Genomic DNA, 13,778 nt, shown 5'->3' with positions numbered 1-13,778 from the left:
TGTTTTTAAAGCATTTTAGAACGCTTATTTCTTCATTTTAAGCTTCTCAGAGCACTCTATTTTGCATAGGCATACATAGTAAACTTTAGGGTCACGCTGTATACCCCCTAATTGACATATAATTATTTCCTGTGGCAGGGTACACTATTACCCTGTAATATAATACCTGGGAAAATTTAAATATTATGGGTCAATATTAAGGTCTGATATTGCGCCTTGCGTTAGTTAACCATTGAAAGATGTCTTTGAATTTTTAAAGCATTTTAGAACGCTTATTTCTTCATTTTAAGCTTCTCAGAACACTTTATTTCGCATAGGCATACATAGTAAACTTTAGGATCACGCTGTGTAACCCCTAAGTGACCTATAATTATTTCCCGTGGTAGGGAACAATATTACCCTGTAATATAATACGTGGTCCAATTTAAAAATTATAGGTCAATATTAAGGTCCGATACCGTGCCGTTAGTTAACATAGAAAAATGTCTTTGAATTTTTAAAGCATTTTAGAACGCTTATTTCCTCATTTTAAGCTTCTCTGAACACTTTATTTCCCATAGGCATACAAAGTAAATCTTAGGGTCACGCTGTGTACCCCCTAATTGACCCATAATTATTTTCCGTGGTAGGGTACACTATCACCCTGTAATATAATACGTGTTCCAATTTAAAAATTTTAGGTCAATATTAAGGACCGATACCGTGCCGTTAGTTAACATAGAAAAGAGTCTTCGAATTTCCTTGTTTTAATGCACTATTAAAAATATACATAGTGTACCCCCTAATTGACCTATAATTATTTCCTGTTGTAGGGTACACTATTTCCCTGTAATATAATACCTGGTCCAATTTAAATATTATGGTTCCATATTAAGGTCTGATATCGCGCCTTGCGTAAGTTAACCATTGAAAGATGTCTATGAATTTTTAAAGCATTTTAGAACGCTTATTTCTTCATTTTAAGCTTCTCAGAACACTCTATTTCGCATAGGCATACATAGTAAACTTTAGGGTCACGCTGTGTACCCCCTAAATGACATATAATTATTTCCTGTGGTAGGGTACATTATAACCCTGTAATATAATACGTGGTCCAATTTAAAAATTATAGGTCAATATTAAGATCCGATACCGTACCGTTAGTTAACATAGAGAAATGTCTTTGAATTCTTAAAGCATTTTAGAACGCTTATTTCCTCATTTTAAGCTTCTCAGAACACTTTATTTTGCATAGGAATACATAGTAAACGTTAAGGTCACGCTGTGTACCCCCTAATTGACCTATAATTATTTGATGCGGTAGGGTACACTATTACCCTGTAATATAATACCTGGTCCAATTTAAATGTTATGGTTCCATATTAAGGTCTGATATCGCGCCTTCCGTTAGTTAACCATTGAAAGATGTCTTTGAATTTTTAAATCATTTTAGAACGCTTATTTCTTCATTTTAAGCTTCTCAGAACACTCTATTTCGCATAGGCATACATAGTAAACTTTAGGATCACGCTGTGTACCCCCTAAGTGACCTATAATTATTTCCCGTGGTAGGGAACAATATTACCCTGTAATATAATACGTGGTCCAATTTAAAAATTATAGGTCAATATTAAGGTCCGATACCGTACCGTTATTTAACATAGAGAAATGTCTTTGAATTTTTAAAGCATTTTAGAACGCTTATTTCCTCATTTTAAGCTTCTCAGAACACTTTATTTTGCATAGGAATACATAGTAAACGTTAGGGTCACGCTGTGTACCCCCTAATTGACCTATATGTATTTCCTGCGGTAGGGTACACTATTACCCTGTAATATAAAACCTGGTCCAATTTAAATATTATGGGTCAATATTAAGGTCTGATATCGCGCCTTGCGTTGGTTAACCATTGAAAGATGTCTTTGAATTTTTGAAGCATTTTAGAACGCTTATTTCTTCATTTTAAGCTTCTCTGAACACTTTATTTCGCATAGGCATACATAGTAAACTTTAGGGTCACGCTGTGTACCCCTTAATTGACCTATAATTATTTCCTGTGGTAGGGTACACTATAACCCTGTAATATAATACGTGGTCCAATTTAAAAATTATAGGTCAATATTAAGGTCCGATACCGTGCCGTTAGTTAACATAGAAAAATGTCTTTGAATTTTTAAAGCATTTTAGAACGCTTATTTCCTCATATAAGCTTCTCAGAACACTTTATTTCCCATAGGCATACATAGTAAACTTTAGGGTCACGCTGTGTACCCCCTAATTGACCTATAATTATTTTCTGTGGTAGGGTTCACTATAACCCTGTAATATAATACTTGGTCCAATTTAATAATTATAGGTCAATATTAAGGTCCAATACCGTGCCGTTAGTTAACATAGAAAAGTGTCTTCAAATTTCCTTGTTTTAATGCACTATTTAAAATATACATAGTGTACCCCCTAATTGACCTATAATTATTTCCTGTGGTAGGGTACACTATTACCCTGTAATATAATACCTGGTCCAATTTAAATATTATGGGTCAATATTAAGGTCTGATATTGCGCCTTGCGTTAGTTAACGATTGAAAGATGTCTTTGAATTTTTAAAGCATTTTAGAACGCTTATTTCTTCATTTTAAGCTTCTCGGAACACTTTATTTCGCATAGGCATACATAGTAAATCTTAGGGTCACGCTGTGTACCCCCTAATTGACCCATAATTATTTTCCGTGGTAGGGTACACTATCACCCTGTAATATAATACGTGGTCCAATTTAAAAATTTTAGGTCAATATTAAGGTCCGATACCGTGCCGTTAGTTAACATAGAAAAGAGTCTTCGAATTTCCTTGTTTTAATGCACTATTTAAAATATACATAGTGTACCCCCTAATTGACCTGTAATTATTTCCTGTTGTAGGGTACACTATTTCCCTGTAATATAATACCTGGTCCAATTTAAATATTATGGTTCCATATTAAGGTCTGATATCGCGCCTTGCGTTAGTTAACCATTGAAAGATGTCTATGAATTTTTAAAGCATTTTAGAACGCTTATTTCTTCATTTTAAGCTTCTCAGAACACTCTATTTCGCATAGGCATACATAGTAAACTTTAGGGTCACGCTGTGTACCCCCTAATTGACATATAATTATTTCCTGTGTTAGGGTACACTATAACCCTGTAATATAATACGAGGTCCAATTTAAAAATTATAGGTCAATATTAAGGTCCGATACCGTGCCGTTAGTTAACATAGAAAAGTGTCTTCGAATTTCCTTGTTTTAATGCACTATTTAAAATATACATAGTGTACCCCCTAATTGACCTATAATTATTTCCTGTGGTAGGGTACACTATTACCCTGTAATATAATACCTGATCCAATTTAAATATTATGGGTCAATATTAAGGTCTGATATTGCGCCTTGCGTTAGTTAACCATTGAAAGATGTCTTTGAATTTTTAAAGCATTTTAGAACGCTTATTTCTTCATTTTAAGCTTCTCAGAACACTTTATTTCGCATAGGCCTACATAGTAAACTTTAGGATCACGCTGTGTACCCCCTAAGTGACCTGTAATTATTTCCCGTGGTAGGGAACAATATTACCCTGTAATATAATACATGGTCCAATTTAAAAATTATAGGTCAATATTAAGGTCCGATACCGTACCGTTAGTTAACATAGAGAAATGTCTTTGAATTTTTAAAGCATTTTAGAACGCTTATTTCCTCATTTTAAGCTTCTCAGAACACTTTATTTTGCATAGGAATACATAGTAAACGTTAGGGTCACGCTGTGTACCCCCTAATTGACCTATATGTATTTCCTGCGGTAGGGTACACTATTACCCTGTAATATAATACCTGGTCCAATTTAAATATTATGGGTCAATATTAAGGTCTGATATCGCGCCTTGCGTTGGTTAACCATTGAAAGATGTCTTTGAATTTTTGAAGCATTTTAGAACGCTTATTTCTTCATTTTAAGCTTCTCTGAACACTTTATTTCGCATAGGCATACATAGTAAACTTTAGGGTCACGCTGTGTACCCCTTAATTGACCTATAATTATTTCCTGCGGTAGGGTACACTATATCCCTGTAATATAATACGTGGTCCAATTTAAAAATTATAGGTCAATATTAAGGTCCGATACCGTGCCGTTAGTTAGCATAGAAAAATGTCTTTGAATTTTTGAAGCATTTTAGAACGCTTATTTCCTCATATAAGCTTCTCAGAACACTTTATTTCGCATAGGCATACATAGTAAACTTTAGGGTCACGCTGTGTACCCCCTAATTGACCTATAATTATTTTCCGTGGTAGGGTACACTATCACCCTGTAATATAATACGTGGTCCAATTTAAAAATTTTAGGTCAATATTAAGGTCCGATACCGTGCCGTTAGTTCCCATAGAAAAGAGTCTTCGAATTTCCATGTTTTAATGCACTATTTAAAATATACATAGTGTACCCCCTAATTGACCTATAATTATTTCCTGTTGTAGGGTACACTATTTCCCTGTAATATAATACCTGGTCCAATTTAAATATTATGGTTCCATATTAAGGTCTGATATCGCGCCTTGCGTTAGTTAACCATTGAAAGATGTCTTTGTTTTTAAAGCATTTTAGAACGCTTATTTCTTCATTTTAAGCTTCTCAGAGCACTCTATTTCGCATAGGCATACATAGTAAACTTTAGGGTCACGCTGTATACCCCCTAATTGACATATAATTATTTCCTGTGGCAGGGTACACTATTACCCTGTAATATAATACCTGGTCCAATTTAAATATTATGGGTCAATATTAAGGTCTGATATTGCTCCTTGCGTTAGTTAACGATTGAAAGATGTCTTTGAATTTTTAAAGCATTTTAGAACGCTTATTTCTTCATTTTAAGCTTCTCGGAACACTTTATTTCGCATAGGCATACATAGTAAATCTTAGGGTCACGCTGTGTACCCCCTAATTGACCCATAATTATTTTCCGTGGTAGGGTACACTATCACCCTGTAATATAATACGTGGTCCAATTTAAAAGTTTTAGGTCAATATTAAGGTCCGATACCGTGCCGTTAGTTAACATAGAAAAGAGTCTTCGAATTTCCTTGTTTTAATGCACTATTTAAAATATACATAGTGCACCCCCTAATTGACCTATAATTATTTCCTGTTGTAGGGTACACTATTTCCCTGTAATATAATACCTGGTCCAATTTAAATATTATGGTTCCATATTAAGGTCTGATATCGCGCCTTGCGTTAGTTAACCATTGAAAGATGTCTATGAATTTTTAAAGCATTTTAGAACGCTTATTTCTTCATTTTAAGCTTCTCAGAACACTCTATTTCGCATAGGCATACATAGTAAACTTTAGGGTCACGCTGTGTACCCCCTAAGTGACATATAATTATTTCCCGTGGTAGGGAACAATATTACCCTGTAATATAATACGTGGTCCAATTTAAAAATTATAGGTCAATATTAAGGTCCGATACCGTACCGTTAGTTAACATAGAGAAATGTCTTTGAATTTTTAAAGCATTTTAGAACGCTTATTTCCTCATTTTAAGCTTCTCAGAACACTTTATTTTGCATAGGAATACATAGTAATCGTTAGGGTCACGCTGTGTACCCCCTAATTGACCTATAATTATTTCCTGCGGTAGGGTACACTATTACCCTGTAATATAATACCTGGTCCAATTTAAATATTATGGTTCCATATTAAGGTCTGATATCGCGCCTTGCGTTAGTTAACCATTGAAAGATGTCTTTGAATTTTTAAAGCATTTTAGAACGCTTATTTCCTCATTTTAAGCTTCTCAGAACACTTTATTTCATTTAGGCATACATAGTAAACTTTAGGGTCTCGCTGTGTACCCCCTAATTGACCTATAATTATTTCCTGTGGTAGGGTACACTATAACCCTGTAATATAATACGTGGTCCAATTTAAAAATTTTAGGTCAATATTAAGGTCCGATACCGTGCCATTAGTTAACATAGAAAAGTGTCTTCGAATTTCCTTGATTTAATGCACTATTTAAAATATACATAGTGTACCCCCTAATTGACCTATAATAATTCCTGTGGTAGGGTACACTATTACCCTGTAATATAATACCTGGTCCAATTTTAAATATTATGGATTCATATTAAGGTCTGATATCGCGCCTTGCGTTAGTTAACCATTGAAAGATGTCTTTGAATTTTTAAAGCATTTTAGAACGCTTATTTCTTCATTTTAAGCTTCTCAGAACACTTTATTTCGCATAGGCATACATAGTAAATTTTAGGGTCACGCTGTGTACCCCCTAAGAGACCTATAATTATTTCCCGAGGTAGGGAACACTATTACCCTGTAATATAATACGTGGTCCAATTTAAAAATTATAGGTCAATATTAAGGTCCGATACCGTGCCGTTAGTTAACATAGAAAAGTGTCTTCGAATTTCCTTGTTTTAATGCACTATTTAAAATATACATAGTGTACACCCTAATTAACCTATAATTATTTCCTGCGGTAGGGTACACTATTACCCTGTAATATAATACCTGGTCCAATTTAAATATTATGGTTCCATATTAAGTTCTGATATCGCGCCTTGCGTTAGTTAACCATTGAAAAATGTCTTTGAATTTATAAAGCATTTTAGTACGCTTATTTCTTCATTTTATGCTTCTCAGAACACTCTATTTCGCATAGGCATACATAGTAAATTTTAGGGTCACGCTGTGTACCCCCTAAATGACCTATAAATATTTCCTGTGGTAGGGTACACTATTACCCTGTAATATAATACGTTTTCCAATTTAAAAATTATAGGTCAATATTAAGGTTCGATACCGCGCCGTTAGTTAACATAGAAAAATGTCTTTGAATTTTTAAAGCATTTTAGAACGCTTATTTCCTCATTTTAAGCTTCTCAGAACACTTTATTTCGCATAGGCATACATGGTAAATTTTAGGGTCACGCTGTGTACCCCCTAAGAGACCTATAATTATTTCCCGTGGTAGGGAACACTATTACCCTGTAATATAATACGTGGTCCAATTTAAAAATTATATTTCAATATTAAGGTCCGATACCATGCCGTTAGTTAACATAGAAAAATGTCTTTGAATTTTTAAAGCATTTTAGAACGCTTATTTCCTCATTTTAAGCTTCTCAGAACACTTTATTTCGCATAGGCATACATAGTAAACTTTAGGGTCACGCTGTGTACCCCCTAAATGACCTATAAATATTTCCTTTGGTAGGGTACACTATTACTCTGTAATATAATAAGTTTTCCAATTTAAAAATTATAGGTCAATATTAAGGTCCGATACCGTGCCGTTAGTTAACATAGAAAAGTGTCTTCGAATTTCCTTGATTTAATGCACTATTTGAAATATACATAGTGTACCCCTTAATTGACCTATAATAATTCCTGTGGTAGGGTACACTATTACCCTGTAATATAATACCTGGTCCAATTTTAAATATTATGGTTCCATATTAAGGTCTGATATCGCGCCTTGCGTTAGTTAACCATTGAAAGATGTCTTTGAATTTTTAAAGCATTTTAGAACGCTTATTTCTTCATTTTAAGCTTCTCAGAACACTTCATTTCGCATAGGCATACATAGTAAATTTCAGGGTCACGCTGTGTACCCCCTAAGAGACCTATAATTATTTCCCGTGGTAGGGAACACTATTACCCTGTAATATAATACGTGGTCCAATTTAAAAATTATAGGTCAATATTAAGGTCCGATACCGTGCCGTTAGTTAACATAGAAAAGTGTCTTCGAATTTCCTTGTTTTAATGCACTATTTAAAATATACATAGTGTACACCCTAATTGACCTATAATTATTTCCTGCGGTAGGGTACACTATTACCCTGTAATACAATACCTGGTCCAATTTAAATATTATGGTTCCATATTCAGTTCTAATATCGCGCCTTGCGTTAGTTAACCATTGAAAGATGTCTTTGAATTTATTAAGCATTTTAGTACACTTATTTCTTCATTTTATGCTTCTCAGAACACTTTATTTCGCATAGGCATACATAGTAAATTTTAGGGTCACGCTGTGTACTCCCTAAGAGACCTATAATTATTTCCCGCGGTAGGGAACACTATTACCCTGTAATATAATACGTGGTCCAATTTAAAAATAATAGGTCAATATTAAGGTCCGATACCGTGCCGTTAGTTAACATTGAAAAGTGTCTTCGAATTTCCTTGTTTTAATGCACTATTTAAAATATACATAGTGTACCCCCTAATTGACCTATAATAATTCCTGTGGTAGGGTACACTATTAACCTGTAATATAATACCTGGTCCAATTTTAAATATTATGGTTCCATATTAAGGTCTGATATCGCGCCTTGCGTTAGTTAACCATTGAAAGATGTCTTTGAATTTTTAAAGCATTTTAGAACGCTTATTTCTTCATTTTAAGCTTCTCAGAACACTCTATTTCGCATAGGCATACATAGTAAACTTTAGGGTCATGCTGTGTACCCACTAAGAGACCTATAATTATTTCCCGTAGTAGGGAACACTATTACCCTGTAATATAATACGTGGTCCAATTTAAAATTTATAGGTCAATATTAAGGTCCGATACCGTGCCGTTAGTTAACATAGAAAAATGTCTTTGAATTTTTAAAGCATTTTAGAACGCTTATTTCCTCATTTTAAGCTTCTCAGAACACTTTATTTCGCATAGGCATACATAGTAAACTTTAGGGTCACGCTGTGTACCCCCTAATTGACCTATAATTATTTCCTGTGGTAGGGTACACTATAACCCTGTAATATAATACGTGGTCCAATTTAAAAATTATAGGTCAATATTAAGGTCCGATACCGTGCCGTTAGTTAACATAGAAAAATGTCTTTGAATTTTTAAAGCATTTTAGAACGCTTATTTCCTCATTTTAAGCTTCTCAGAACACTTTATTTCGCATAGGCATACATAGTAAACTTTAGGGTCACGCTGTGTACCCCCTAATTGACCTATAATTATTTCCTGTGGTAGGGTACACTATAACCCTGTAATATAATACGTGGTCCAATTTAAAAATTTTAGGTCAATATTAAGGTCCGATACCGTGCCGTTAGTTAACATAGAAAAGTGTCTTCGAATTTCCTTGATTTTATGCACTATTTAAAATATACATAGTGTACCCCCTAAATGACCTATAATAATTCCTGTGGTAGGGTGCACTATTACCCTGTAATATAATACCTGGTCCAATTTTAAATATTATGGTTCCATATTAAGGTCTGATATCGCGCCTTGCGTTAGTTAACCATTGAAAGATTTCTTTGAATTTTTAAAGCATTTTAGAACGCTTATTTCTTCATTTTCAGCTTCTCAGAACACTTTATTTCGCATAGGCATACATAGTAAATTTTAGGGTCACGCTGTGTACCCCCTAAGAGACCTATAATTATTTCCCGTAGTAGGGAACACTATTACCCTGTAATATAATACGTGGTCCAATTTAAAAATTATAGGTCAATATTAAGGTCCGATACCGTTCCGTTAGTTAACATAGAAAAGTGTCTTCGAATTTCCTTGTTTTAATGCATTATTTAAAATATACATAGTGTACACCCTAATTGACCTATAATTATTTCCTGCGGTAGGGTACACTATTACCCTGTAATATAATACCTGGTCCAATTTAAATATTATGGTTCCATATTAAGTTCTGATATCGCGCCTTGCGTTAGTTAACCATTGAAAGATGTCTTTGAATTTATAAAGCATTTTAGTACGCTTATTTCTTCATTTTATGCTTCTCAGAACACTCTATTTCGCATAGGCATACATAGTAAATTTTAGGGTCACGCTGTGTACCCCCTAAATGACCTATAAATATTTCCTGTGATAGGGTACACTATTACCCTGTAATATAATACGTTTTCCAATTTAAAAATTATCGGTCAATATTAAGGTCCGATACCGTGCCGTTAGTTAACATAGAAAAGTGTCTTCGAATTTCCTTGTTTTAATGCACTATTTAAAATATACATAGTGTACCCCCTAATTGACCTATAATAATTCCTGTGGTAGGGTAGAGTATTACCCTGTAATATAATACCTGGTCCAATTTTAAAAATTATGGTTCCATATTAAGGTCTGATATCGCGCCTTGCGTTAGTTAACCATTGAAAGATGTCTTTGAATTTTTCAAGCATTTTAGAACGCTTATTTCTTCATTTTAAGCTTCTCAGAACACTCTATTTCGCATAAGCATACATAGTAAATTTTAGGGTCACGCTGTGTACCCCCTAATTGACCTATAACTATTTCCTGTGGTAGGGTACACTATTACCCTTTAATATAATACCTGGTCCAATTTAAATATTATGGGTCAATATTAAGGTCTGATATCGCGCCTTGCGTTAGTTAACCATTGAAAGATGTCTTTGAATTTTTAAAGCATTTTAGAACGCTAATTTCTTCATTTTATGCATCTCAGAACACTTTATTTTACATAGACATACATAGTAAATTTTAGGGTCACGCTGTGTACCCCCTAAGAGACCTATAATTATTTCCCGTGGTAGGGAACACTATTACCCTGTAATATAATACGTGGTCCAATTTAAAAATTATAGGTCAATATTAAGGTCCGATACCGTGCCGTTAGTTAACATAGAAAAGTGTCTTCGAATTTCCTTGTTTTAATGCACTATTTAAAATATACATAGTGTACCCCCTAATTCACCTATAATAATTCCTGTGGTAGGGTACACTATTACCCTGTAATATAAAACCTGGTTCAATTCAAATATTATGGTTCCATATTAAGTTCTGATATCGCGCCTTGCGTTAGTTAACCATTGAAAGATGTCTTTGAATTTATAAAGCATTTTAGTACGCTTATTTCTTCATTTTATGCTTCTCAGAACACTCTATTTCGCATAGGCATACATAGTAAACTTTAGGGTCACGCTGTGTACCCCCTAAATGACCTATAAATATTTCCTGTGGTAGGGTACACTATTACCCTGTAATATAATACGTTTTCCAATTTAAAAATTATAGGTCAATATTAAGTTCCGATACCGTGCCGTTAGTTAACATAGAAAAATGTCTTTGAATTTTTAAAGCATTTTAGAACGCTTATTTCCTCATTTTAAGCTTCTCAGAACACTTTATTTCGCATAGGCATAAATAGTAAATTTTAGGGTCACGCTGTGTACCCCCTAAGAGACCTATAATTATTTCCCGTGGTAGGGAACACTATTAGGCTGTAATATAATACGTGGTCCAATTTAAAAATTATAGGTCAATATTAAGGTCCGATACCGTGCCGTTAGTTAACATAGAAAAATGTCTTTGAATTTTTAAAGCATTTTAGAACGCTTATTTCATCATTTTTAGCTTCTCAGAACACTTTATTTCGCATAGGCATACATAGTAAACTTTAGGGTCACGCTGTGTACCCCCTAAATGACCTATAAACATTTCCTTTGGTAGGGTACACTTTTACCCTGTAATATAATACCTGGTCCAATTTTAAATATTATGGTTCCATATTAAGGTCTGATATCGCGCCTTGCGTTAGTTAACCATTGAAAGATGTCTTTGAATTTATAAAGCATTTTAGTACGCTTATTTCTTCATTTTATGCTTCTCAGAACACTCTATTTCGCATAGGCATACATAGTAAATTTTAGGGTCACGCTGTGTACCCCCTAAATGACCTATAAATATTTCCTGTGGTAGGGTACACTATTACCCTGTAATATAATACGTTTTCCAATTTAAAAATTATAGGTCAATATTAAGGTCCGATACCGTGCCGTTAGTTAACATAGAAAAGTGTCTTCGAATTTCCTTGTTTTAATGCACTATTTAAAATATACATAGTGTACCCCCTAATTGACCTATAATAATTCCTGTGGTAGGGTACACTATTACCCTGTAATATAATACCTGGTCCAATTTTAAAAATTATGGTTCCATATTAAGGTCTGATATCGCGCCTTGCGTTAGTTAACCATTGAAAGATGTCTTTGAATTTTTAAAGCATTTTAGAACGCTTATTTCTTCATTTTAAGCTTCTCAGAACACTCTATTTCGCATAAGCATACATAGTAAATTTTAGGGTCACGCTGTGTACCCCCTAATTGACCTATAACTATTTCCTGTGGTAGGGTACACTATTACCCTTTAATATAATACCTGGTCCAATTTAAATATTATGGGTCAATATTAAGGTCTGATATCGCGCCTTGCGTTAGTTAACCATTGAAAGATGTCTTTGAATTTTTAAAGCATTTTAGAACGCTAATTTCTTCATTTTATGCATCTCAGAACACTTTATTTCACATAGACATACATAGTAAATTTTAGGGTCACGCTGTGTACCCCCTAAGAGACCTATAATTATTTCCCGTGGTAGGGAACACTATTACCCTGTAATATAATACCTGGTCCAATTTAAATATTATGGTTCCATATTAAGTTCTGATATCGCGCCTTGCGTTAGTTAACCATTGAAAGATGTCTTTGAATTTATTAAGCATTTTAGTACGTTTATTTCTTCATTTTATGCTTCTCAGAACACTCAATTTCACATAGGCATACATAGTAAACTTTAGGGTCACGCTGTGTACCCCCTAAATGACCTATAAATATTTCCTGTGGTAGGGTACACTATTACCCTGTAATATAATACGTTTTCCAATTTAAAAATTATAGGTCAATATTAAGGTCCGATACCGTGGCGTTAGTTAACATAGAAAAGTGTCTTCGAATTTCCTTGTTTTAATGCACTATTTAAAATATACATAGTGTACCCCCTAATTGACCTATAATAATTCCTGTGGTAGGGTACACTATTACCCTGTAATATAAAACCTGGTTCAATTTAAATATTATGGTTCCATATTAAGTTCTGATATCGCGCCTTGCGTTAGTTAACCATTGAAAGATGTCTTTGAATTTATAAAGCATTTTAGTACGCTTATTTCTTCATTTTATGCTTCTCAGAACACTCTATTTCGCATAGGCATACATAGTAAACTTTAGGGTCACGCTGTGTACCCCCTAAATGACCTATAAATATTTCCTGTGGTAGGGTACACTATTACCCTGTAATATAATACCTTTTCCAATTTAAAAATTATAGGTCAATATTAAGGTCCGATACCGTGCCGTTAGTTAACATAGAAAAATGTCTTTGAATTTTTAAAGCATTTTAGAACGCTTATTTCCTCATTTTAAGCTTCTCAGAACACTTTATTTCGCATAGGCATAAATAGTAAATTTTAGGGTCACGCTGTGTACCCCCTAAGAGACCTATAATTATTTCCCGTGGTAGGGAACACTATTACCCTGTAATATAATACGTGGTCCAATTTAAAAATTATAGGTCAATATTAAGGTCCGATACCGTGCCGTTAGTTAACATAGAAAAATGTCTTTGAATTTTTAAAGCATTTTAGAACGCTTATTTCCTCATTTTTAGCTTCTCAGAACACTTTATTTCGCATAGGCATACATAGTAAACTTTAGGGTCACGCTGTGTACCCCCTAAATGACCTATAAACATTTCCTTTGGTAGGGTACACTTTTACCCTGTAATATAATACCTGGTCCAATTTTAAATATTATGGTTCCATATTAAGGTCTGATATCGCGCCTTGCGTTAGTTAACCATTGAAAGATGTCTTTGAATTTATAAAGCATTTTAGTACGCTTATTTCTTCATTTTATGCTTCTCAGAACACTCTATTTCGCATAGGCATACATAGTAA

Source organism: Parasteatoda tepidariorum, chromosome 2, assembly GCF_982258835.1.
Source record: "Parasteatoda tepidariorum strain Cologne lab strain chromosome 2, Ptep-v5.0, whole genome shotgun sequence".
In the NCBI taxonomy this organism is placed as follows: domain Eukaryota; kingdom Metazoa; phylum Arthropoda; class Arachnida; order Araneae; family Theridiidae; genus Parasteatoda; species Parasteatoda tepidariorum.
This window is presented reverse-complemented; position numbering follows the sequence as displayed.